The sequence below is a fragment of the Bombus impatiens genome, unplaced genomic scaffold, assembly GCF_000188095.3.
Source record: "Bombus impatiens unplaced genomic scaffold, BIMP_2.2 scf_0349, whole genome shotgun sequence".
Lineage (NCBI taxonomy): Eukaryota > Metazoa > Arthropoda > Insecta > Hymenoptera > Apidae > Bombus > Bombus impatiens.
The window spans coordinates 20,838-46,846 of record NT_176768.1 but is presented as its reverse complement, the minus strand read 5'-3'; the positions used below and the strand labels follow the sequence as shown (position 1 = coordinate 46,846).

Below are 26,009 nucleotides of genomic sequence, written 5' to 3'. Positions count from 1 at the left end.
TTTGGTAGATAACGTAGCAACAAATTTAAGGGATGTTTTCACGAGTCGAAACAAAATGAAAATTTATCCATCATTCTCTGGAAAGAAGGAATATTCTTACTCTTTCTCGATTTAACCCTGTTATATATGAGCAATCGATGGATTAAGAAAAAGAAAACGAATTCATCGAATACTCTTCTGAATTTATCTATTATCGGAGAAAAAATTCGATATATCTGAAAAAATCGCCATTTTTACTGAAAAAATTACGTTCATTTATAAACTATTTTATTGCCAAATATATATATATATGTTACAGTTTGCATAATTATTATGTTAAATACAATATAACAATATAAAGACTTATATTATGCGTTCAGCAATTGCATTAACATCTGGCATTAAAAATTTTATTAATACCGCAACGAATGGTAACTAAACTAGAAACAAGATGAGAAATGAACAAACAAAACTCCGATAACGCTACATGTTGTAGGTACTTTTATAGCTTTGACATCAAAGGGTTTGACATATCAAAGGACAGAAGTTTAAATGTTAGTTAAATTGGGCCGCAGAGTACCTTTATTTTCTGTTTCTCCATGACGAACAGAACAACCTACATGCTCTTCCGTGATTGTAAATGGAACACGACTATTTTCTATTATTTTACTATTTTCTAGTCAAAGCCAATCGGCTTTTCTTTTTAGGTATTTGTTGCGTGAACACCAGAAAGCTTATCTCTTTCACGCTTGCTTACCTTTTTATCGAAACGTGAAAAATTCAATGCAGCATTCTACTCGATGAAGAAGACTTTATCGGTGGAAAATCTCATTTACCAGTGAATTAGGTATTCAATTATATTGCAGAAAAAAGTGGTCAGATTCTGTTTCTGTTTAACCGAGGTTTTAGTTAATTGAGCGAAACTCGAGCCAACGCTCGTTTTGTGGACGAGTAATTCATCGTAATAATTAAAATACGAAATATCAGGAATTAACGAATCCGATTCGAATGTGATTTCATCTTCTTCGTTAATACCGGAATTTCATTCGCGTGTAGCGTGTAGATTTAACCATCTGTTCCATGTCTCCGGTCCCGTTTCGTTCGTCAAATAAAATTCTGCAAAGAAATGCAACTGTTTGTTAGTCAAACATGTAATTCCGTGTATTTTGAATTAATCAAGCAGAAAGAGAGGGAGAGAAGAAGAAGAAGAAGAAGAAGAAGAGAGAGAGAGAGAAACAAAGGCTTGAATATCACATTGAACCGAAAACGCCATCGAAGATTGAAAAAATATTTACTTTATAAAACGTACATAATTGTTCGAAAATAGAAAGTACCCGCATTTTTTATTATTTTTAAAAAAGTATTGAGAGAGATTTAAAAACCACCACGAATATTACAGATTTGCATTTTGAAAAGGTTAAAAATGCAACAATAGCGAAATCATCGTGTGAATTGTTTTCTGTGTGGATATATTTTAATTTGCACAAAATTTATAAGGTCAAAAGACAACCGATAATCAAAATATTATTGAATGTATTATCCGCAAAAAAAGTTAAAAACTAGAGAGTAATTAAAATATCAAATGCATCGTTTATTGTTTGAAAATAACACGCGTAAAGTTATAGTAATTATTAGATTATTTCATTATGGATGTTGCTTCAGGATAAACATTATTAATAATATTCGAATTTATTTTGAAATGAAAATTTTTAATTAAATTAAGTTATAATTAAATTTATTAATAAATTATAATTAAAGTAATTACTTGATAATTATTATTAAATACGTAATTTATCAAAAATTTGTAGCTATATAAATTTATGGAGAACTCATGTTTTTGCTATTTCTGTGCAGTTTAGTCAACTTTCAATCAGCGAAAGCAATTCTCTTCATCGTGTTCTTAATAATAAAAAAGAAAGTATTCGTATTTATGATAAATGAAGATGTTTAAAGAATACATAAGCTAGATGGGTCGAGTAATTTCTCATGAACTGTGATTTGCAATCGAAACATTACGAACAAAAGCAACCGTAATTGAAATGATTTTCATACTCTCTTCCTATTCCCATTCTTATTGAGTAAAAAACACTCATTTGTCAAGTTGTCAGCTCTCGACACGCATTTTGCGCCGAATAAAAATGTGAAGAATCATCTATTTACAAATATGACAGGCGTTAAAAGCTAAAATGAGAAGGAAAAGTGAAAACTTTATGCGTGAAGGCGTAAGCCGAAAGCCATTACGAAGTTAAAAAAATCAATTGATGGAAGAGTGAAAAATAAAGGATTACCAGTATTACGAATGTTGGAGTTCTATAGTTTGATCCGTAAGATTTATTTTTCTTCGTTAGATGCGACTATCGCTGGAAACTGGATTTTCAGGTATTAAAAAAATGAAAACAATAAAAAATTACAGTTTTAAAGTACATGCACCCGTCGTATTGAAGGATTAAGATTTAATATTTTGTAGAGAAATATTTTTGGTTAAAAACAGAGACCTCCTAGTTTAGAAGTATTTAATCATGTATTCAAATATAAATATATTTTCTTCGCATTTTCTGAAATAAAGATGTTTAAATAATTTATCGTATATCAAGACTACAAGGGGAAAATAAATTACATTTTCTATTTTCTTACAGGACAATAGTTTGAAAATTCAGTACATTGTCAATTAATCTCGTTACAAAAAATATGCTTTTATTTAATTTTGAGGCAAAACATGTATTTTTCCACTCTCTTCTAATTTAAAAAATATTGCTTGTCATGATATTAAAATTAAAATAGCGAAACTCGTTAAAATATTGAAGATATTAAAATATTGTTTACTTTATGCTTTTTTCCGTTTTTAGTTATTTTAGAGTAGAATATTCATTTTTGGTCTGAATATTAAAATATTCCTTTTGATAAAACGACATTAAAATAAAAAATCAACAAGGATGTACTGATATCTTCTTTTAGGATTTTCATATCAAAATAGATTTAGAGTAAGAATTTTTTCATATTTTGCTAAGAAGTGTACTTATCAAGTTCTTCTTTTTTGGATTAAAAAACCAATACATTTATCATAATTGTATCTTGTCTCTAAAAATGTCGAGTTGATATAGTATTCCCTGACACCCTCTGTATACTATACGAAGTTGAATAATCACATTTGTATGCAAATTTGGCGTAAACGCGATAAATATTACAAAATCGTCGCCGTATGTGTCATACTATCTCATATCGTTTTACATGTTATATACGTACAATTTTACAAAATGTTATTTCTAAATAACATGTTTTCAGTCCTATCGTAGATTACGTTTCCACATTATACACCTTCGGTTCGTAATAATACCAGGTATGTACTTTTTCCTCGTTTTCTAAACCTTCTACAAGTTACATTCGTGTTTATTCAGGTGTACATTCTTTTTGCATATTCGGTGAAAAACGGTATCTTTTGATAAGAAGTTCTGTCGTTCCAGAAATTTTAGCATAATCGATCGCATACGCGCACTGTGTATCAATTTATAACCAGTTAACGTCACTTACGATTTCTAAAATTACTCTTAAAATTATATTAAGACGAACGATATAACACACGACAGTAATTTGTCAAAATATTTACAGAAGAATGTAACGTGATCGATATATCAACTATGGCAGCTGAAGGTTAATTTTATCGAATAAATGTTATCTTATTTCGGATTATTCACCTGATGCATTTCGCCACTCTATAAATTCTACCGGGCTCTGTGTGAAGAGATAATACCAGTTAATCTTGCGTTTGATGTGCAAATTTTCGTTTCATTGGTGTTGGGTCAGTATGTATCTTTCATAAGCCAGTAATCTATGAGTCGAAACACATAGAAATACGATCAATCGTATCAACATTTATCCAAAATCTAAATTTCCATCTTTGGTTAACCATTTATCTTGTAATATCGAGTCAAGTTTCGAATATTTCTACCTTGAATTAAGTCAAGGTTTGAATATTTTAAAAAAGATACGCTGTTACAGATTGCAATAATTAATTGTTTACTCGAGCACTTATTAAAAAGAAGGTAAGGCAACGTGTTGAAGCTGTTTCACGTAAAATCGAAATTTCCATTTCTCGTTAAAGGGGCTAAGTTTGAAGGAATAGCTATGAAAAATTAACGAAGCAAAAATTAGTCAATGCCCTGGATAGTTGGATCAAACTCGTCGATGGCTATATTCGATAGGTCAGAGGATTTTCTTCCTGAGAGATCCGGAAATGGAAACGATGACACATTTTCATGCGATATTTACGTTTTTGTGCTGTACCACCTACCGAAGCTATTTTCAGGGACTGCTTGATTTGTTTTACACCAGAATGATTGAATATGGTAAATCGCCACCTAAAAATGTAAAAGTATAAAAGTATAGTACATTCTTTATGTTGACACTCGATTTATTCGAAATTCTACACATATACGATTTCCATTTCTTCCATAGACTCGTTCATTATTTATTACTCTCTTATTCGTTTGTCTTCCTATTTATTCTTCGCAGTTCTATGTCTTTTATATCGTCACACATATCTGTTTCTTGTTATCTTATTTTACCATTATATTTCATCTTGGGATTAATGCATTATATTCGAAAACATTGAAATATAATTAATACAAATGGTGCAATAAATTATTTACTTACTTGCTTACTCACTTTTTCTCTTGGGATTATAGAATTCATGATACAACTATCGCGATATCAATTGTCAATTAAATTTAAAGCGAAATTTATTTATATCGAAATGAAATTTTTTATCAAATGAGAATTAAATTTAGTCAAACGTTTAACTTCTTAAACATCCGTAGTGTAGTGATAATTGTTGCAATGAGCAACCTGTATATGACAGAATGTAAAACTACCCCTGAATTTCATGAGCTTGTTACGAATGAATCGATGAACGTTACGTGTTAACCGTCGCAATTTTAGGATAAAATATCGCTCCATAAACATGGTAGATAACGATGAACGTGCTAAATGCATGTATCTCGAGGCGTCAAGAATCAAAGGTCAAATGTTCTACGTACATACACTGAAAATATACGATACTAGGAGGTAGGGCCGTTTCAATTTCAATCTGTCTTGTTGACGGTATCCTTTTTGTTAAAATGTATGTAGTTTGCAAATATTGAGCATTTGTTGATTCTTAAGCTTGTACGCATACTCACGCTATGTTCAGATAAATTGACTGGGGAGTCAATTACCACTTTCTCCTGAGAATTTTTCTTCTATCGTTTTATCACACGAGGGAACCATTTAACGATCTACACGATGACTTACATTCAAGTTAAAACCGGTAAGAATAATCGCTTTCTTTCATAACATTCTGAAATATTCTGAACGTTACGATCCCGAATCAGTGTAATATCGTGGATGAAACGCTTTAAAGTCAGCATTACGAATTCGTTCGATCAAATTAATTTTTGACATTAGATTATTATGGCTTTTTGCTTTATTCTAGGATTTTTCAATATTTTTACACGTCAATCGAATTTATTATAACCGCGCCACTAGCGCTGGTGTTTTTATTCCTACGTGAAAGTTCATTCTCCGTAAAAACCGACAAAATTTGGCTTGCAAAATAACTTTTAAATTTTTTACTCTATTTTTCCATCCCGTACGTAATATAAATTTACATCTTAAACGAGCAATTTTTACTTTACTAACTCTATATATTTTCAAGTATCGTTTCGTAACAATAAATAAAGAAATGATATTATCTGATAAACGATATTATATAAAAATATTACACCTGTATATTCTCTTTGATATTAATTTCGATTTTATCGGACTTAATTCGGAGTATGAAATGAGCGTACCACTTACTTGCGTGCATATTATTTTGTAAATTTCATTATGACACTCACTTTAATTACTGCGAATTTTTGCATATATTAGGTTGCCTGGAAAGTTCGTTCCGATTTTTAAGGAATTTGGTCGACACGAAAGATCGTATTGAAAAGTTTTTTGTTAAAAATCCTTCCGAAGGAAAAGGTTCTGGAGGAATGGAATATTTAAGTTGCGCGAAGCATGGAGAGTGGTTGTGGAACAAAGTGGTACATATATAATTCAGTAAATGTATATCGAATCGAAATGTAAATCGGAACGACCCAATACTATTTCCGATATATGTATCAGCAATTTTCTGAATGTTTGACTTGTCCATTTCTATGCTTATGGTTAAGATTGAAAATATTCTATTCGATAGCTTAATATCAGTATCAAGCATCCTTTTTCTAACGTGTGCAAATTTTATGAATCTAAATAAAGTAGTTGTATTTTTATCATAAATTATTAATTCTCCAATGAAATGAAATCATTAAAAATTCAATTATATTTTATATTTATTATTGCAAACTTCTTTTTATTATTAATGTTACTCATTTATTATTATCATCTATATGTACATACTTATATACAGAAATATTTGATATCTACTCGAAAAATTTATTGCATTTTCTTATACCTAGATTAAAAATCAATTATCGTTTATCAATCGCTATAGTTACGTAACGTATGTTCCTTGTATGTAAAAAATACTTTTTGTTACTTGTATGTGCACGATAAATGACTAAATATCAACATTTGACCCGAATGATTTAATTGGAAAATCCAGCAGACATTTCTGATCTCGATACGCGCAATATATCGTTTATCATCGAAACACGGGTATTAGCGTGTAAAAAGATCGAATTTTTCCTTATATCGTAAGAAATATCACAGCGTGGAAAAGACAGATCTGTGAACAAATCTTGAATCGACCTCCTTCGAATCCATCACTGTCTAAGCTTAAAATTTGCCTACAACGACAAGCAGATAAGACGAAAGCAACATTTCACTAAATCTTCTTTTTATAGCAATGCCAAATTTTTCCCTCTGACTTTTTTCACGTGATCTTCAAAACGATCATAGATTTTTCTTCATTGTATTCTCATCGTGGAAAAATATTCGTTTAAACTTCTCCAGTTAGTCAATTTACCTTCTGCTTGATATAATTTCATGCAGTCGATTTTGATTTCGTCGGGACGAGGCAGGTTCGATTAGCATTCATGGAAACTTATTTAGCAAATATTTGTACAACCGATGAGTTGGAAAGTATCATCGTTCGTACTGTACCGACGAACAAATTCCATCGAGATTCGACTAATGGGACCATCCTTTATCGCTTTAACTGCATTTGCGCTGAATTTGTATCATACAATTGCGTCAGTTTAAATTATATGAATTTCTTTTTACTCCCCATTTATATGGTATTTTTGGAGCGATATTTCTACTGTAATAGATATGTAATAGATTCTACTTAGTCTTTTTATGAAGTCTGAAAAGTTGATTTTTTTTTATTTTTTATTTATTTTTTATTTTTTATTTTTTTATTTATTTAATTATATAGAGCATCAGATTAGTTTAAATATAATATAAAGAGTATTCTATAGTATAATGTAATCTCTGCAGTATGAAGAATATTCTCGATAGGTTTCATCAGAAAATTCCGAAAACTAATGAAGTTATAATTAAAATTGCAAGTGTACATGCAAAGTTTCTTGATAAAGTGAATGAAATCTTTGAAATGAAAACTAAATCTACAAACTTTAAACGCATTCCTCTCGAAACTTTCTTTTCCATTTTCAGAATTTTCGATAATCTGCAAGTTTTTAATATTGTTTTACGAAATTCAGTAAGAAGATTTCTCTTTCTTTTCGCGAGAAGAAAATTTCGAAATGATAAGTTTTTAAGAGAATTATTTTTATACCAGCCATAAATTTTCAATAATAATAAGCCAGAATTTAAATATAGATAACGCTTCGTTTCCAAATGCAGTGGATAAATTAAATATATCGAATCTTTTTATTTCCACGCTAAAAATGAATAGAAATTTAAACGTCTCTATATTCAGTATTCTTTTCATTCTGTCAGAAAGAAGGGCAAACGAGAGTCTGAAACAATACTTATTTCGTCAAAAATAAACCATGCGAGAACATCATATAAGATATTTTACCGTAGATACATACATAGTTCAACGGTAAAATACACTTTGATAAATCAATGGAAAGAGTTCCAGTGATACACATCTACAGTATGTCGAACGCGAAAGTACATTTGGATAGAGCAGTCATATCGATTTCCTGATAGACGTTTGAACATGCTTTTAGAATCATCTGTTTGCGTTTAGACATTTCAATAATAGTTCTGCGTCAAAGATTTTCAGCCGAATAACGTGAATGACAAGCTAAAGGTTCGTTCAGCGATATTCGCCGTAATAATTGGCATAATTGTAAATGTCCAATAATAGGAACATCTTTCTATCATTTTATCATTATTATCCAAAATATTTGGTAACAACATGGCAACAATGGATACTTTTCCCTTGTTGTCTTATAATATAAAGATTTCTTATTAATTTATTGTGTTCGTATTAATTTAATTAATTTATTGTGTGCAGTATTAATTTATGAATAAATACTACTTCCTTAATTAATTTAAGAATTTTGTTATTTAATCCTATGTAATTCCTGCGAAACTTTGAAAGCAACGAAATCCAGGCAGTGGTTGTCTGACATAGTTACATGCAAGCTCATTATCCTTCGATGATAGAAATTTTGTAGGAAAAAGTTGTTAGGGAGAAAAAGGATTCGTAAGCTGTTGCTAAACTCGTGGAGAAGCGAAATTTCTACTTCGCATTACGTATAATATTCCAATAAAACGTATGCTTTCTTGGTAAAGTTTGCCTCTTATATTCCCTTGTTGATCGTACGGATGTGTAACGTAAGGTGTACAAAAGAAAAGTTTTGCACTACTCGTTATTTTTTATTTGTCATGAATACTCGTCAATTATAACTTTTGATATTACGGAAAGACAAAAAAGGATACAACTACTTAACGTATTCATAATTAGCTAGAATATAAAAATAAATATAATCAACTAGAGCGATATATCTTTCATTTTATATAGGAAATATCAAGTGAATGTAATTTCCTAAGGTGAAAGAAAGATCGTATTTGTACGAAGAAAGAGAAGTTTCCGCCGTCAAGAAATATCCTCGCAAACTTTATTAATCCCTCTTCGAAAATGATAGAACGTTTCAATGGGATTTATTATAGGCCGATATGGATACCGCAAATTCGAACTTGCTCGCTATCGGATCAAAATTACAATTTCATCGTCCACCGGAAATAATGTTAAGTGAGAGTTTAATTCCAATTTCGACTGATCTAACTCAACGTATTCGTAGTTACGGGAATACTTTTGTAACTTTTCCACTACGGATGTAGAACGATCCCTTTTTCCCTGGTATTTGAAACGCAAATTCTCGAGGATTACATGTTCGCAATTTGAAAACCGATCTCGTTCAAAGAAACTACCTCGCCAATTTCCTACTGCGTTATAAAAGTGTACACTTAACTCAACTATAAGGTTGATTGTTTCACTTAGATGTTATCAAGTTTCACTTTTCCATGACATGTATGAAAATGCGAGGGGAATCTTTTCACGTTTAAGTATAATTTCTTTACAATTTAATTACGCTTTTGGAAAATTTACAAACGATTATTATCAGCTCATTTTTATTAGTTACTAATTTTTTATATTAAATAATTATTGCGTAATTATTTTACCAGACAACGTCTGAGAATTATATCAGAATAATTCCAATGACTTTTATTATTATAAAAGGCAAGAAATAATATTAATTTTTATAAGTATGTGAATAATTATACTATTTTAGATAAGAGAAACTAATCTCCACTGTGTCTATAACGTTGTTCCAAATTTAGACAAAGTCGTTCTAGTTACCACAAGTGATTCAAATTCTTTCTCAGATTGTGCTCAAGTAGATTTATTCTATTGTTTCAGAGGAATCATCTGTCTGACATTAAATGTCTGACATGACATTCTATTAAATGGAACTAAAAATGAGATGAAGTGGGACAAAAGTTCTTTCTACCTGCAATGTCTTCCAGTCAAATGACGTTATAAGATTGATGCAGAGAAACCGTACGATTAAAGTACTTTCTTACTGAAATTATATTTTTGCGTTTCTATTAGATACATTCTTGTTCGTCCTTTGCTCTTTTTCTTGTTCCTTTTTAAATATTGTAAACTTTTCAATATTTCGATATCTGCTCAATTACGTAATTACTTTAACAAGCACATTATCATAATCATTCATTTTTGGAACAAGTGGGTTTGTATCATTTTTTTACTGAACCATATCATTTCGTTTCTTTCTTAAAAATTATTATTACTTTTAAACTTATTTCAACGGATATAAGAATTAGGTTACACGTTCGTAAATCAAATATCAATTATTCTTCGTAAAATTGATCGTGTCAGTAAAGAATTTTTAAAATTTTTATACACAATACTTTTCCCTTTTGTTCATGTACATCGATCCGGGGTAGCGTGTTATTGAATTCCAGAGGAAACGATCGGTTAAGATGACTCGAGGTGCGCGAATTACATTCGTTGCGGTGGAACTTTCCACATAAATCCAATTTTCATTCGGAACTAGCACCTATTAGTCCGGTCGAGAAAATGGTACGTACACCGGTGTGGTCGTATTAAATCGTTGAGTGGATTTACATCTACTTATTGTATTTTACCAGTTCACCGTTCTTGGATTTCTGAAATTCCAATGAAATGTAATTTTCCGACCTGTTTACCGCGAAAAACATGAAATTAGTGAGAAAAGAGAGACATCAAATTGTTAGAAAATTTTCAGTTTCTAATTATTTAAAAATTTTCTTCTCTATCTAAAAATTATTCTTTTAGGAACGAATTGTAAATTTTTGACAGGAAAGTATTATTTTATTAATTATTAATAATGAATGTAGATTTTGTTCCGATGTTTTCGAGAAACAAAGGCATAATAAATTAGATTTTAGGTCCAGCTGTACCGAAAATAAATATATTTATCGTTTAGCTGTTATTATCGACTTAATTCTAATTAGAAGTAACGTTGCTGCCGTAATTATTTTATTCCAGAATTTATGCGTTTCGATAAAAAGGTCAGAGAGTAGAGAAACAAAACGGTAATCGGAATGTTGCAAAAAATTTCTATGTAAAACAAAGATCTTTTTGGTAAGAGATTAAAATGTCTATAATAAATATAGATGATAAAATATTACGATGTCACAAAAATAACAGACAAAGGGTGTTTCTGTTATGTTGGCAATTAATAAAATGTAAAGGATAGCGATACAATAGTAGAGAATGTATTAATCATTTTTTAAGGTACACGTATCATCAAATGGAATAAAAGAGATAATACTTTGAAATACATATCGTATTTTCTATTCACGTAAAGCATTGTACAATGAAGTAGCTAAAGAAAAGCTAAATTCAAATAACGGTACACGTATAACTGGGCGACAGTGACAGCTCTGCTAACCACCCTCGACGCTTTAATCCCACGTGCTACGAAATTCGGATATTTTTGTGCCGTTTCTATAGAACGATACTGAAATCCATGGTAGTTTAAACAGCCGACAGATCTACATAGTTAATGAGACGCAGACAGGGGCTGTTCTTCCTAACACTTTTGTCCTTTTCATTCCCCACATGTCGGACGAAATATCGCCTCACATAATTCCCACAGTTTTCCTGCATTTCCAGCCAGAAAGAAGGGATTCGTCATTTTTCGACACGTGTAAAGTTTTCTTTCCATGCTGGCTCTTTCTATTGATTTCTAGTACATTAGTATGTTTGGTAACATTAGTAACATTAATAACATTGGTTCGTTTAGTTATTTTGATAAACATTACTATTATTGGTGAATTAGGATAGATGGTTTTATTTAAGAAATTACGAAGAAGTATATAAAGGAAAAACAAATAGATTTACACAAAAATGTTTCATGGCCTTTCTTTATACATTGTGCTTTTGTATTCGACGTTAGCTAATGATTGAATAGATATTATAATCCTGAGATTATTAAAAGTTTACAGTATGTTATTAAATTTTTTGTGTTTATTCATTAAAGACAAGTCGAAAAGATATTAAAACTCTATGTAACCAAACTACCACTAACTAATGCTATTTTATTTTTGTATATCTGAAATCATATTTTATATTACAATTTATGTAGTATAACATTATAGCATTATGTATTAAATTAATAAAATAAATTAAAAACTGGGAAATTGATAGGAACTTATTTCTAAATATTTACTTGTTTTCTTGTAACTTCAATGATAAAACATTCGTTTGAAATACTGAACTTTAATCTGTAAACCGTACACGAGTGCTCAACAAGCTGCATTCTACTTGAACAACGAATGCTACTTAGCACGAATGAACAGGCATTATAAATTTATCAAGAAAATGTAAGCTTTAACTTAACCTCTCTTCCTTTTTATTTTATGGAACGCCAGCAACAAACTGTTACAATATATTTAATCTTCAAATTCTTGGCCGAAGCTCTGGCACGAGAACGAAGACGATTTATCTTCGCGTTAAACGTGAATTTTTCAGCATATTGTACTCGACATTATTTTAGACTCGATTTTTTTTTTTTTTTTAGTAACGATCGTTAAAATATCCTTCCAGAAAACAAAAGCTTCGCGGACGTGTCCATGTCTCGCTGACACGATCTTGAAAAATTTCCGCATTCTCCACGTTGAAGCGTATTTCTTGCTCGTCGTGTTTATACATTCTCTTCGAAACTCGGGCGAACTCCGATACTTTTGGCAGCTATGGACCAACATTCGCGGGAAGTCGACCAGATACTTTGTTTCTATATCTTTGGCTCGGAACAAGAATGCTTTGTGCATTAAGCGCCGTGCTTTTACCATTCAACGAGACGTAGTTCAAAGGATTCCTGAACTAGAGAAATCAGAAACTATGCATGTATCGGTTTCATTAGTATATTGGTCAGAATGGAATGTTTATTAGCTTGCACATTATCACAAGTTTTACAAGCAGCTGGAATATATTTGTAATAAGTGGTAGAATTAACTATGAAGCGAAACAAACGGAATAATGCTAGACATTATAGCAAATTATATATCAGTGACTAGAAAATTGCAAATTTATCTTATTATTATACTTATTATTATTTTCGGTTTGTTTTAAATATTCAAGGAACTTAAAAATTACAATGAATGCTAAATTTATGTATCGTTTTATTTCCAAGAATAAAATAACAGTTTCACTGGAAATATCTATAACGCGATTCGAAAAAATAGTTTTGCATAAATTATTTTTCTTGTCGTAAATTTAGCAATCGTATGATAACTCCGTCGATTTTGTAATTGCGATTCGAGTAATTTCACATTTTTGATTTACGTTTTCGTCTTTTTTCCTAAGAGCGTATAATCGTACCAGTTACAGGTAAAGATCCATCGATCGTTAATGTGTCGTACTCATGTCGGCCGCCTCACCACGATGATAATTCGCACGATCCTTCAGAAGAATCGAAGAGGTGACGAGAAGGATGCGGTTAGCTATACCGTTCCGAGGAGTTCGATGCGAGCCTGACGCGAACACGCTGGAAACGATCTCGATAGGAGCACTAGTTCAAGAATCCGCCAGGGGAAATACGGTGCATAGACGGGAAGTTACAATCGATGTGGTACGGAGGTCGAAACGCCTTCCGTCTGCTTGCTGTGTACGCGCCTTGAACCGAGGAGTCACAAGCACAAACCGTGGCACTGTCAAGACCAGATCTTCACATGTGCCGTGCGAATATCTATGGCGCACAGTGAACGGTATAGTATAATAGTTCAAGTTAAAATTAAAGCGAAGAACTGTTCAAAATCTTAGACAAGACACGATGCGATATTAGTGAGCGATATTCTTGTAGCTTCTTTGCTCGAGGTAGCTACCATATCAGTTTTTGTATAATTTCGGTCTATTGTAGCGTAAAATTTCGTTATATAACAGTTTCGCCTAACGTTAGAAGTTTAAAATTAAGTTGCGGTTATTTTAGTAGAACACCGTTGATCGTAAATTGCGTTTGGATTTTACCGAGTGGTTCCGGCATCTGGGATACTGTTCCGCACAAGCGACGTGATACCACTGGCTTCTCCGTAATCATTTTGTGAGAGGAACTCAGGCAGCCGTTCGTTCCATCCTCTGGTCACGTACTGAAGGGTGTGAATTGCCTCTTACTGTCTTCTCTATCCTTAATATATGTGTGAAGTAGAGTGTTACAGAATCGTCCAGCATCTGATGTCTCGTCCCATATATATAGCAGATTATTATCGGTTGGTCTGTAACGATTTTACGACACGAATACGTAGTCATACTTTCTGGCCACGTCCTGGAGCATATAAATTTTATCGGAAAAAGTATCAGCGTTTGTTGCTTGATTTTCAGAAAAACAATACGAGCTCGTAACTTAACGTTTGCGATGAAACCGAACACTGTTGAGATCTAACATTCGATACAGGGGCAAGTTCTCGGTCTAAACCCTCGCCATAAACTCTTAGGTGTTGCGATGGACCAAGACGTTGTGTGTGTTTTCGTCTTGATTGATTTCGTTTTCGATTGATTTCGGCGAGGTCGAACGTCGAATCACCGTATTATTTTATTTATCAGGTGCTATTCCTAGCTCGTGCCTATACTTATTGCAACTTCCACCTTAAATACGAGTAGGAAGATGTAGGGTTATCGTAGATCACTATAAAGCGTGGGTATGACACAAGATCGCTATAGTTGTAGGATAGCGTAATTATTGTATCGTCAAGACAAGCGTAAGAATTAATATTTTGTTTCGGAACGATTGTAAAACGTGCGCGATTATTTGTACCATCATGAAACTAGAACACATTGAAAATACATTGTCATATAAATTTGCTCCATATAAATTTCATATTATCATATAAATGTGCTCCATATAAATTTCACATTGTCATATAAAGTTACTTCAACTGTCTTCGTCTGTCGATTAGACGCTTCCCTCTATTCAGTGCTTGGAAGTTTCCAAAGTCTCGTCTTGGTCAGTCTACTTTTGTGAGTGATTTTCACTTGTACTTCTCGCCTGTACCGCCTCTACCAAAATCTAAGGTAAATCCGACTCCGAACTACAACTTCTGAATTCCGAAGTAGAATAAAGAAAAAATAATGGTTACTAGCGTACATATATTATCTGTCTAAGCGTATGTAGTAGTTAGAAATGGCAAGATATTTTTCAACAAGAGCTTTGCTTCAACTCGTATTGAAATTCGCAGTTAGAGATGGAAAGGTTATTTTTAACAATGTTAACAATTTCACTTTATTCAGTTAAAATTTGCAATCAGAGGAAAGTAGACAAATTTTGACAAAATTTTCATTTCACTCAGTCACACGATTTTATTCTAATATAATCTTTATTCGTTTGCAGAAATTTATACATAGAGACGACGAAGTATTTTTAATAAGAATTTTGGTTAATTTACTTGCAACGAAATTTATAATTAGAAATGGCAAGGAAGTTTCGAAATAATTTTACTTCGTTTACTGAACTGAAATTTTGCGACTGGATGATATGTAACTATCAGCAATAGCTTTGTCCGACGTTTCAAAGCCGACGTGTTATGATATGTGATAGTGTGACATTTTCGATGAGTAATTTCACAACAACAGTTAATGACAGACAGACTGCAGAGTTCCCAGAATTTTGTTACGAAATTAAACAAGCCTTTAATTTTCTTTTGTTGTAAAAAGGTATAAAATAATGTAATATTTTTCAAACAATTCTTAATATAATTCTTAATACATCTCCCAGAACAGAGAACACTTGTCTAACTAGTTTATTAACGAATGGCTAGATCTACTTAAACATACTGCAACGTAGACCAGAATTTACAGAAGCTATTTACCTACATAACTTTGTACGAATTTAATCTACGATGAAAGTTGCAAGTATCCTTAACGATGGGAATTATTAATAATGAAAAGCAAGATGTAATCCTCTTTTGGTATACATACAAGGAAAGTTCTATGGATGTAATATGTTTTAGCATCATTACGTCATACATTACGTAGATACATTTTAAAAACTGATAACATGATACATTACATGTCACATACATATACTTACACATAATATTTTGTATATTATTTGCATCAAATAATAAATGCAAAATATTTCAGTAATTACCATTTTTTTTTTTTTATAAAAGTGTACAATCGCCTGTGTATTTCACATTTAATTCATAAAATACAATTTTTCATTCTATTTCATTTAAAAATCATTAGATTATAAAATGTACTGAGTTTCTAGCGAGATCGATTACTCGTCTGTACACTATCTGAGATAGAATTTTTAGGTTTTGAACGTCTCACAATATATCGACGAGCTGAAACGGGAGATTAATGCACTTTTCAAACGCTGGACATAATGTTTTACACTTTATAACACTGATAACTAAATTTTATCGTGGATGAAAAATAACTGTATGCTGATTTTGCATCACGAAGTGTCATTTGTCACATCACCTTTGCGTCACACCTAAGTTCCACATTCTTTTCCTAGTTTTTCTAAATTTTCACCGATCATTATACTTTGCATAAAAAACAGTATCTTTAACAATGATCGACAGAAAGTAAAGAAGTAGTCTTTAATAGATCCACTTCGTGCAGCCACGCTACTTCCATATAGACGCTTTCAAATCTAAGAAAGAACGCAGCTTCTTTCATACTAGCGGCGGCACCTCAGAGCTTTTCATTCTATTACGGTAAGTCTCTTCATCCTACGTTCGTTCATTTACATTCCATGTTCATATAATAAAAAATTTCAATACAAGCTACGACGCCGTTCTTTGCCTCACTTCTTGTTAGGATTTTACTCAGAATCATTGCGTGAAACGAAATGATCCTCGTCATACTTATAGTAGGTGGAAACGATATAGCATGATCATAAATTAAAGCATTAAGAAAAGACATGCATTGATGTAACTTTATCCAACACTTGACATGATTCGTAGAGACAATTTACAAATTAATATTCTGTTTATAACCGTCCATTAAATTTATATAATATTAAGTCTCTTTTTGTTTAATAACTATTGATTTTTATGAAAAATATAGGTCAGAGAATCATAGTATATGTAATACGTAAGACAGTCTAGCATTATAATTCATGAAACAGTGTTCTGTGTTTATTGTTACAAAAATTTATTTTTTGAAGTTAAGGAAACGTATCGCGGTAAAGAATAAAGCTAGCACTTAATTAATTATGAAACTGAAGGGATGATACTTATGAGGTCTGAAGTACGTGACTAAATTCAAATTTTCCGAATTTCCCGTCTTACACCACTATGATTTTCATAGTGATAGTTCGAGTGACTTCTTGCTGCTTTTAGTTAATGGAAATTTAGTTAATGCAAATTAATGGAACCCGCCCTAAGTTCAGGGACAATGCTGAACGCAACACGTGATCGATTCCACGCGTGTTCAGGTAGTTCGTGAATTTTACACGCCGCATTATCCGTGCACCTACTGCATAAACCTCGGCAACGTGACAGGCATTAACGCGTAACCATAACACTCGAGATATCGCGTGCCGCTAAATTACACCGGGGATGGCTAACCAGGATAAACGATCGATATTTGCTAATGCTTCTCATAGTGTAACATTATTCTTGACGCAATCTGAGCTACCCTGGTGATAGTAGATATTTTCGAAGAGCGTGTAAACTGCTCGAAGATCACGAGGAACCGTCTTATCTAAATGAATATGCAACATCCTCGATCTATCACGCGTGTTCTGACTAGTAAGTATACTACTTTGGTAACACGCACGTTTCTTTGCCAATAGATGTGCGTGTGTACGTGTATGTGTGTATGAAACGTGTTTGCTGCCAATTAAGTTTCAATACCTAGGTTTTCTTGCATAATAATTTACTAATTAATAAAGTAAGTGAATCGACGAGTGGTAAATTGATATAAAAAAAGGTCTGTGGCTTACAGTTTACCATTCGTCGATTCACTTACTTTATTAATTAGTAAATTATTGTGCAAGAAAACCTAGATGCATGTATAAATAAATATATGGATGATAAATAGATGAATATGCGTGAAACTCGATTGCTGTGGATCCAAGTTTCATTACATATCTAGGTCCTTTTGCGCTGTAATTTATAATTATAATATTATTATATTATAATTTATAATATTCGTGAATCTATAAGTGGCAAGTCGTAAAATTCACTTGTAACATTTTCTTCGTTTCATTATGAAATTTTTACAGAAGGAAGGCATTTCAAACGCTGATAATAAAAATAAGTTTTATTCGTATTCTTTTCCAAGAAAACAAAAGAACACCCTAGCATCTTTAATTTCAGCAAAATATTCATCGTGTCATAGATCTGTTGCGAGCATATCTGTAATTATATCGCAAAAATATCGCACTTAATTAAGTCGTGAAATTGTGAACTTCATGATAACCGACTTCATGACAACTTTCTGTTATCAGTATCTGAATTGATATTAATAATTTGTAGTTTGTAAATTGTACTTCACTAACGATATTAATTCAGTCGTGCAAGAGGACTCTAAAATATTGTGTAATATCAAATACTCTCGAATACTTGAATACAAACTTTGTTTGAAACATGCGAGAAAAGAAGCAAAATCTCACTCATCAATACGGAGAAAAAGCAAAGAAAAATCAGTAAATTATCACTATATATACTAGCTATAGCAGCGCACGTTTGTATTTCTTTGAGGATTCTGATTCGGATTCGTGACGTGCGTAATGAGTGTGTTGAACTTTATGAGGTATGAGAGTAGCGTGGTATGTAATAGGATGTAATGGAGAGACTATGATGGAGAGAATTGATCTTTTTCAGAATTTGAGGGATGGATCTTAAGGTATATAGATTACTTGTCTGACCATATATAGGATTCTATATACGACCACATATAACAGCGTGTGGTTTGAGGAGAATGGCGTGTTGATGAGGATAGAGGATGATAGAGAGCGTTAATTCCTTTTTTTCAGAGCTCGAGAGATGGAGCTTGAGAAATATAAATTGGAGGATGTGTCGCATGTGCTGGAGTTGATTTAAAGGGTTTCGAGGAAAGATATTTTCCTAATAAATCCACGATTCGTTTTTTATGCTTTTTCTCGGTTTTATAGTACATCCCTCTAGTGGATTTTTATCTTTTTTGCATGTGAATTACCTTGTTAAATGTAGTATAGGAAAGTTGAGTGTGCAGAAGTTGAGTACAAGTATCCTTCAGATATGCATGTGTCGTAATTTAAATACTGAAGATATTATTTTAATTATATAATTATACCTCCTACGTTGACAGAGAAATGTTCCATATGTGTATTTTGAAACTTCGCATAGAATTCAGTGAACTGAATTCACGTAATTTCTCCGTTCTCATACCTTTAAATTCTAAACTAAAATTCTTTACACACAAGCTGTATTATTTTTATTACATACATCTAAAAAAGGATCAATTGCATGATTTAACATTCTTATGAAACCATTTTAATTATTTACAAAATTTTTAATTATTTTCTTTTCGATACTAATTCATTAATCAATGATTGTAACAATTAAAAATATTCAAAATTCCACGTTGAAAACGTATTATTTTTTAGGAACATTGTTGATTACGTGGTATATGGCGAAGATACGCGTGTCCGTACGCCACTTATCAAAGCAAGTCCAAAATAAACACACGCGATTTAAATCAATCGATCAGAACCGGTGTACATTCGTTATATACGTATGTACAAAGCAATCACCGTAGATATTTCATGTCCTAGCACGCGATATACCGTGCAGGAATTTTAACACAGTTACAATGAAAATAACTGTTTAAGCTACATTTGTCGAAATACGCGATTCTAGTTTTTTTGTCCTTTCAAGTGTTGAATAAATGTATCGATTCTGATTTCTGAAATATTTCAGGATTTCAAAAAGGACAATGACTTTTTTAAGCGAATAAATATTTTATTTACTAAAGATTTTTTGATATTTTATTTAAGAACGAAAACATTGAAATTATATATATTTTGCATACCTGTATATGTAGAATTTTGAATCTTCCTTTTCCTCTTATATTAATTAAAAAAATAATTTTAATCGTACTTTTTGTTGTCAGCAAGGAGAACGTAATTTGGAACGTAATATATGAAGACGTAATTAAAAGAAATAAAATGAAATTCTTTAAAAAAAATTCGTTTATCACGACACAAGCACGGAAAAAATTTGTTTACAAAAGTAGAACATCCTTAGAAAATGTCAGCTAAAATGGAATTTTATGTTTCTATCGGATGCGTGTTTACAAAACTTTTATTCTTAATTCTCTTGCAAAATTTTCGCATAAAATTCGCGTGCTTTTTTGTCACAACACACACGTATGCGTGTAGCTTGACTTTTCGAAATTAGTTAGCCAAAAATAAATTTTCATTATTTTTTGCAAATTTTTCCCCATTTACATTTAAAACTGAGATATTCAACTTCGCAGACATTTTTTCCTTCCATTTTAACACTCATCGTCTTCGCGTATGATTTCTAGGAAAAATTTCTCTTTAGAAATAGTCCGCAAATATTCCACTAAATTTTAGCGTCCTTCATCTCATTCATGTCTTCTACAAGAACCTACAATGTTACAGAATTCATTTCCGCCTCATAAAATAAATCCATTTACGACACTTTTATTACGTAATTTGTTACGATCAATAATTAATGAGCATCTTGCGGAAAAATTATTATTTGTTTTTACATTATCAGAATCGTACATCTAATTCTTTGTTTCATCACGGCTAATCGCTTACGCATTCACGATCGAAAAAACCGGATATCTCGGCAATACGTGAACACAAAGAACCACGAAATTACTTCGGTGCTTTCTAAAGATTGACTGATTTCATAATGAAGAAAAAAGAGAAAGTGAGAGAGAGAGAGAGGGAGAGAGAGAGAGAGAGAGAACAGTCTATAGAAAGATTAATGTACAATTTTATTTTATTTTGAGTCTTATAGTTGCGTGTCGTTTACAGCTACGAACACAGGATCTGGCTAAAAATTATTTCAGATAAGATTAAGATTTGCTAATCATTTACGAATTATCTTTCGTGATAGTGACGTTTCTTCTTTCTCAATAAAAGAGAATTATTAGGTTGTCTAAAAGTTTCTTTCGTTTCAATGGTGATAATAGATGAACAACAATTTCTGTTTTAGATTATTTTATTGAATTAGGTATGATTCATTGCGTTCTATTTCTATTATTATGTTCGTGCATAATTCAATAAACTAATATAAAACAAAGAACATTGTGCGTCTATTATTTGCTTATAAAACGAAAGAAACTTTTCGGACAACCTAATACAAAATATTTGTCTCCATCTTTAAAATATTAAAAAGTAAATTTGTACTATAGATATATGAATCCCATATGCATTCATTTATTTTCTATCACAACATTATTCTTACCTATTAACGTAGCAACTGTTAAATGCCACATATTATCTCGAGGGCGCTTTTATAATAATAGAATAAGTCTTATCTTCGTTTCAGAAGCATTTATCTCAAGTAATCCGTAAGTTTGGATTTAATGGCAAAAGAGATTTAACTTCTGTTGAATGTTTCATTGCAGATGAAATATAAAAATGACGTGAATAGGATTAAACTGGACGTGTCGTTCGTTTTTTGGTTGTTGTTTTATATAAATAAGGAATTTTATTCGATCATCTTCTGACAGTTCAACATTGCGTTTGTGCAACGCTATTTGCAACTTTTTTCGCTTGGCTTATGTAACTGTTTTGTTTTATGTTACAACATTTTGTTTATCATATTAAATTATTACGAAAGGGAATTTTAAGGAATAGCTTAGTGTTCGTAACTACATCTTCCATCTAGATATTACAATCTTAGTTATGCTAAACTATTTCTTTGGAACCATACAAATTTTGTTTATGTCTATGATACGCGTAGTTGGCTGGTATCCTGACAAAACAATATTTTAAATCTTAAATTTTAATTTAACTTATCTTGAAGCTTATCTATCTATTTATCTCTAAACTTAATCTTAATTCCTTATCTTAAATCTTAATAACTTTATCTTAATTCCTATGTATATGTATGTCTTGTTTACGTTTTGTTTATCACAATGATGTATTTATGTCAGATTTAATCCATTTTCATCTTCTACAAGATTCCTTAAGCCAAATATCTTTACATAGAAATCAAATTATAGTGTTACGAAATTTATCATTTTCAAACTTACTTTTATCAACCATTAGAAAGTCAATCAAATGTAACGACGAAAATGTAAAAAATGAAATTCGGTCGATTCCATAAGTCAAAAATCAAAAGTATACAGTTCTCCTTGAAGTTTGATTTAGTTATATATTTAACTTCTATAAGCATGAACTTGAGTATCCAAGAATAAATCGTGATCTATGTTGCAACGCGATAAGAAAACATTTAAAGCGTAAAATTTCCTCTAGTATTCGTATAAAATCTATCCAGTGGTCATTCAATTCACAGGCAGAAAAAAATAATCCGGTTTTACGAATATCATAAAGAAAATGATTTCAACGATAATGCTAAGAATCCTACAGTCCCGATATCGTTAACAGATCTTCCGAGCTGAAACAACGATCTCGCGAATTGTTCGTTAAATGCACGCCAATAAAACAGTTACGAGCTTCCCTTTTGTGCCATTTTCAGTACGGAAAATTTTTAGAATACGATCACTGCGATTGTGTACGTTAAAGGACGATAAAAGAATGGAGAAAAGTATGAAAAAGGAGAATTAGCTGTCGTCACTTTTGCAGATTTCTCTCGTATAATTCTACTTTTCGTTCTTTAGGCGTACCTTCATTTTTTCCATTTAGCTACTTTCATGTTCGATTTATAAAGCGACTGGTTCTGGAATGAGTAATCGGTAATGAAGTGGACTTTTCAGATGATCCGGTCCGAGTTCGGAAAATGACGAAGCCAGATCCCTTTTGAGGATGAAGATTATATGAATTTGAAGATAAAAAAGTTAAGTAGATTAGTACGAAACTTTTATATAAAATAATTATTTCGACTTAAATGTATCTCTGTTGGAATAGGAAGGAATATTTCGTTATTCCTGGCACGTGAAAAATATTTTGACGTCTTCTGCAATAAGCGAAACTTCTCTTGGAAAATATTTCTCGGCATTCCATTATAATTTTTATACGAATGTTGTATCATTTAATTCTTTTCAGAACAAATTTTATATTTCTTTTTCTCCAATTGGAGAGATTCCAGAAGTTTATAGTTAATAATAACGACCCTTTCGTCACGTATTCTGAATTCCGAATTTCCTGTTCTGAACTTTATAAAGTTCCAACGTAATTTACATTTACGTATCCATAAATTGGATTTCTATGTAGCTTTAATATTTGAATTTCTCGTAATATTAAATATTTCGTTAAATATAAAATACCTGATTTCATTATTTGATACAATTATTTTCATAAAACTGTAATATAAAGAATACGTTGATGTATCGAAATTGAGATTTATTCCTAAGGTATTTTGCATACATGCAGATTAAAAAAGAATGTAGATATGGTTCAGATTGTTGAATTTTCTTGAGGGCATGAATGCGTGCTCGATGTATTTAAATGAGCACGACTGCGACAGCGTGGCTCTATCTTATGTGCGGTAATTATGACACTGTGCCTTCACTTAATTCAATTTTAATATAAAATTGCACCATGGTTCGCAGCACTTCTTCGAGTAATACAATTTAATCTTGATTACGTTCATTTAATGGAAGAACTGACAAATACGAGATAAATACCGACGATGAATTTATACGAAATGATATTAGAAAATCCATTTTGTTATCAAAATTATCAGCACTTGATAATTTAACGCAGGATGTTTTTATTTTGTTAGAAAGAATAGAATTTTCGTAAATTTGAATATTTCTTAGTACGTTATTCTGTACTCGCGGCTTAATTATCATTATATTGCGAATAAATTGAAGATTGTAAATAAATCAAATTAATATTAAAAAAAAAGAAATATCATGTTTTTATATATACATATATAATTTGATATTTTTTTATTGAATTGAATTGAATTGAAAATAATGAAAATGTAATATCTCGTATGATTATTCTCTGAAGTTGGTGAATTTATTACCAGATGGTTTGATTTAGTGTTACTCGAGCAAAATTTTGTACACCTCTGTGCATCTCAACGCAAAGGACAGTAAAAGTTTGCAGGAGAGATGACGAGATGGGGAAAAAGTTGTCGAGTTATCCTACCTTGCTACGACGATGAACTTACACGACCCCCGTCCACAAGCATATCATTTCCTAATCGATCTGTCGCTTGTCATTTCCTCATCTTCCGATTAAAGTTTCATAGTGTCACGTAAAAACTCTTCAAAAAACTTTCGATCGATTTCCACCATGCATCAGTTCTTCATTCTTCCATATAAGTTTTCGTTTTTATCACCATTTCTTTTTATCTTTGTAAGTAAGACAACGTATAGCACTATTTTACGAAACTTTTGAAATCATTTAAAGTTCATTTTTCTTCGACTAGTGTCGAAGAATTTCAATAATCTTCCATTTATTAGAGCTTCTATTTTATATTATTCTCATTTACACAAACAACTTGAGCGATCAGTTTTTATTTTATTTTATTACTCAATTTTATTACTCAACAAATATTCATTCGTCACAATTACTTGCAAATCACAGTCTAAACGTTTCGGATACATTTCCTTCGTTAACACCATCCATTTAAGCGTCATCGAGGTACGATCATCACCTTCCCTTAACTGTCTCATATTAATAAGAAATCAACGATTTGCAATTAGAATTCACCCACGCATTGTTCGAGACAATTTTCCATTTATATTTTGCGTAACGGCTGTCATCGATCCTCGATCATCGCGCCAGTCCTGTCCGTTCCATCTTACATCACTGATTAATTTCACGCCGACATCTACCAACTACATGAGAAAAGGAAAAAAGGGAGAGAAGATAGAAAAAAAAAATATATTGACAGCTTGCTGGACCACCGAAGAATAACATCCGAAATACGTGGAGAAAATTGTTTTTTCTAAGGTAAGGGTGATGCGAAATAAAGTTTCATCAAGCGCGGCCGCAGGCAGACTGCGAACTTTGCACAAAGGACCAAACGGCGGCTAGAAAACGCGCACCCTTACTGCGCACCCCTATCGTAAACACGATATTCCATATACATTTTCTCGCGATAATATTTATTCGACCTATTGTAACATGTTGAGAATAGTTAATTTTCAAATGCATGTAATTTGGATTTCTCTATAAAATTATATAGATTGGTACGGATCGGTTAAAATTTCACTGCTATCTTATATCTTTTATTCAGTTCTCTGGTTTTCGTACAAATCAAATATTACATTTTGCAACGCTTTTCGTTAGTTAATTATTTCTTCTTTTTAAGATCGCTTATTGTTTAACTATTTTAGTTATTATTAAACGGCGGATTTTTATGTATTGATGGAAAACTCGAAGGTACAAAACTGCACACAATGCGTACAATATGCAAAAATATATAAATATTCAAAGGCAGAATACACTTGTAATTCTTTTTACACGGTACCTTTCTACGCAATTCATTTTTATATGGTCATTTTGTTACACGGTTTATTCGCGTTTTAAACGCGCGTTATTAATTGCTACACGGTTTATTTAACATGTTTTGGTTACGATTATGCTTTTTTTCAAAAACACGTTTTACCATTTTACTGTAAATGGTATCGATTTCGGACGCTCTACACGATCTCAAGGGGAACTTGTATGACTTGTTACAAAGTATTAAAAGAAATGACAAAAGATACGTGATTTCAACTGATACAAAACGATCAGACGAAGGGTGTTTCGTACGACGAGAACAATTTTTTTCCAGTAATAAGAAAACGTATTCGTCGTAATATAATAAAGTTTGAATGAATAAACTGTCGACTTAAAAAACAAATATTCTTCTGGTTTTCTTTAACTATTTACTCAACAAAATATTGTTATCAAACACAGTTCTATATTTTAAATTACTTTTCATAGAAAATATTTATATAATATTGGTAGATTAGTAATATTTGATAGATG

General features: G+C 31.6%; 1 protein-coding gene across 1 annotated transcript in view; it reads right to left on the bottom strand.

Moving 5' to 3' along the window:
• The window catches only part of LOC100749884 (RYamide receptor-like), a 48,032-nt gene extending 22,983 nt beyond the window's left edge, over positions 1 to 25,049 (bottom strand). Inside the window, exon 1 of the mRNA XM_003489602.4 lies at positions 24,177 to 25,049. The gene's annotated coding sequence lies outside the window, so the exon portion shown is untranslated. The remainder of the gene's footprint in view (positions 1 to 24,176) is intronic.
• Positions 25,050 to 26,009: the final 960 nt, after the last annotated feature.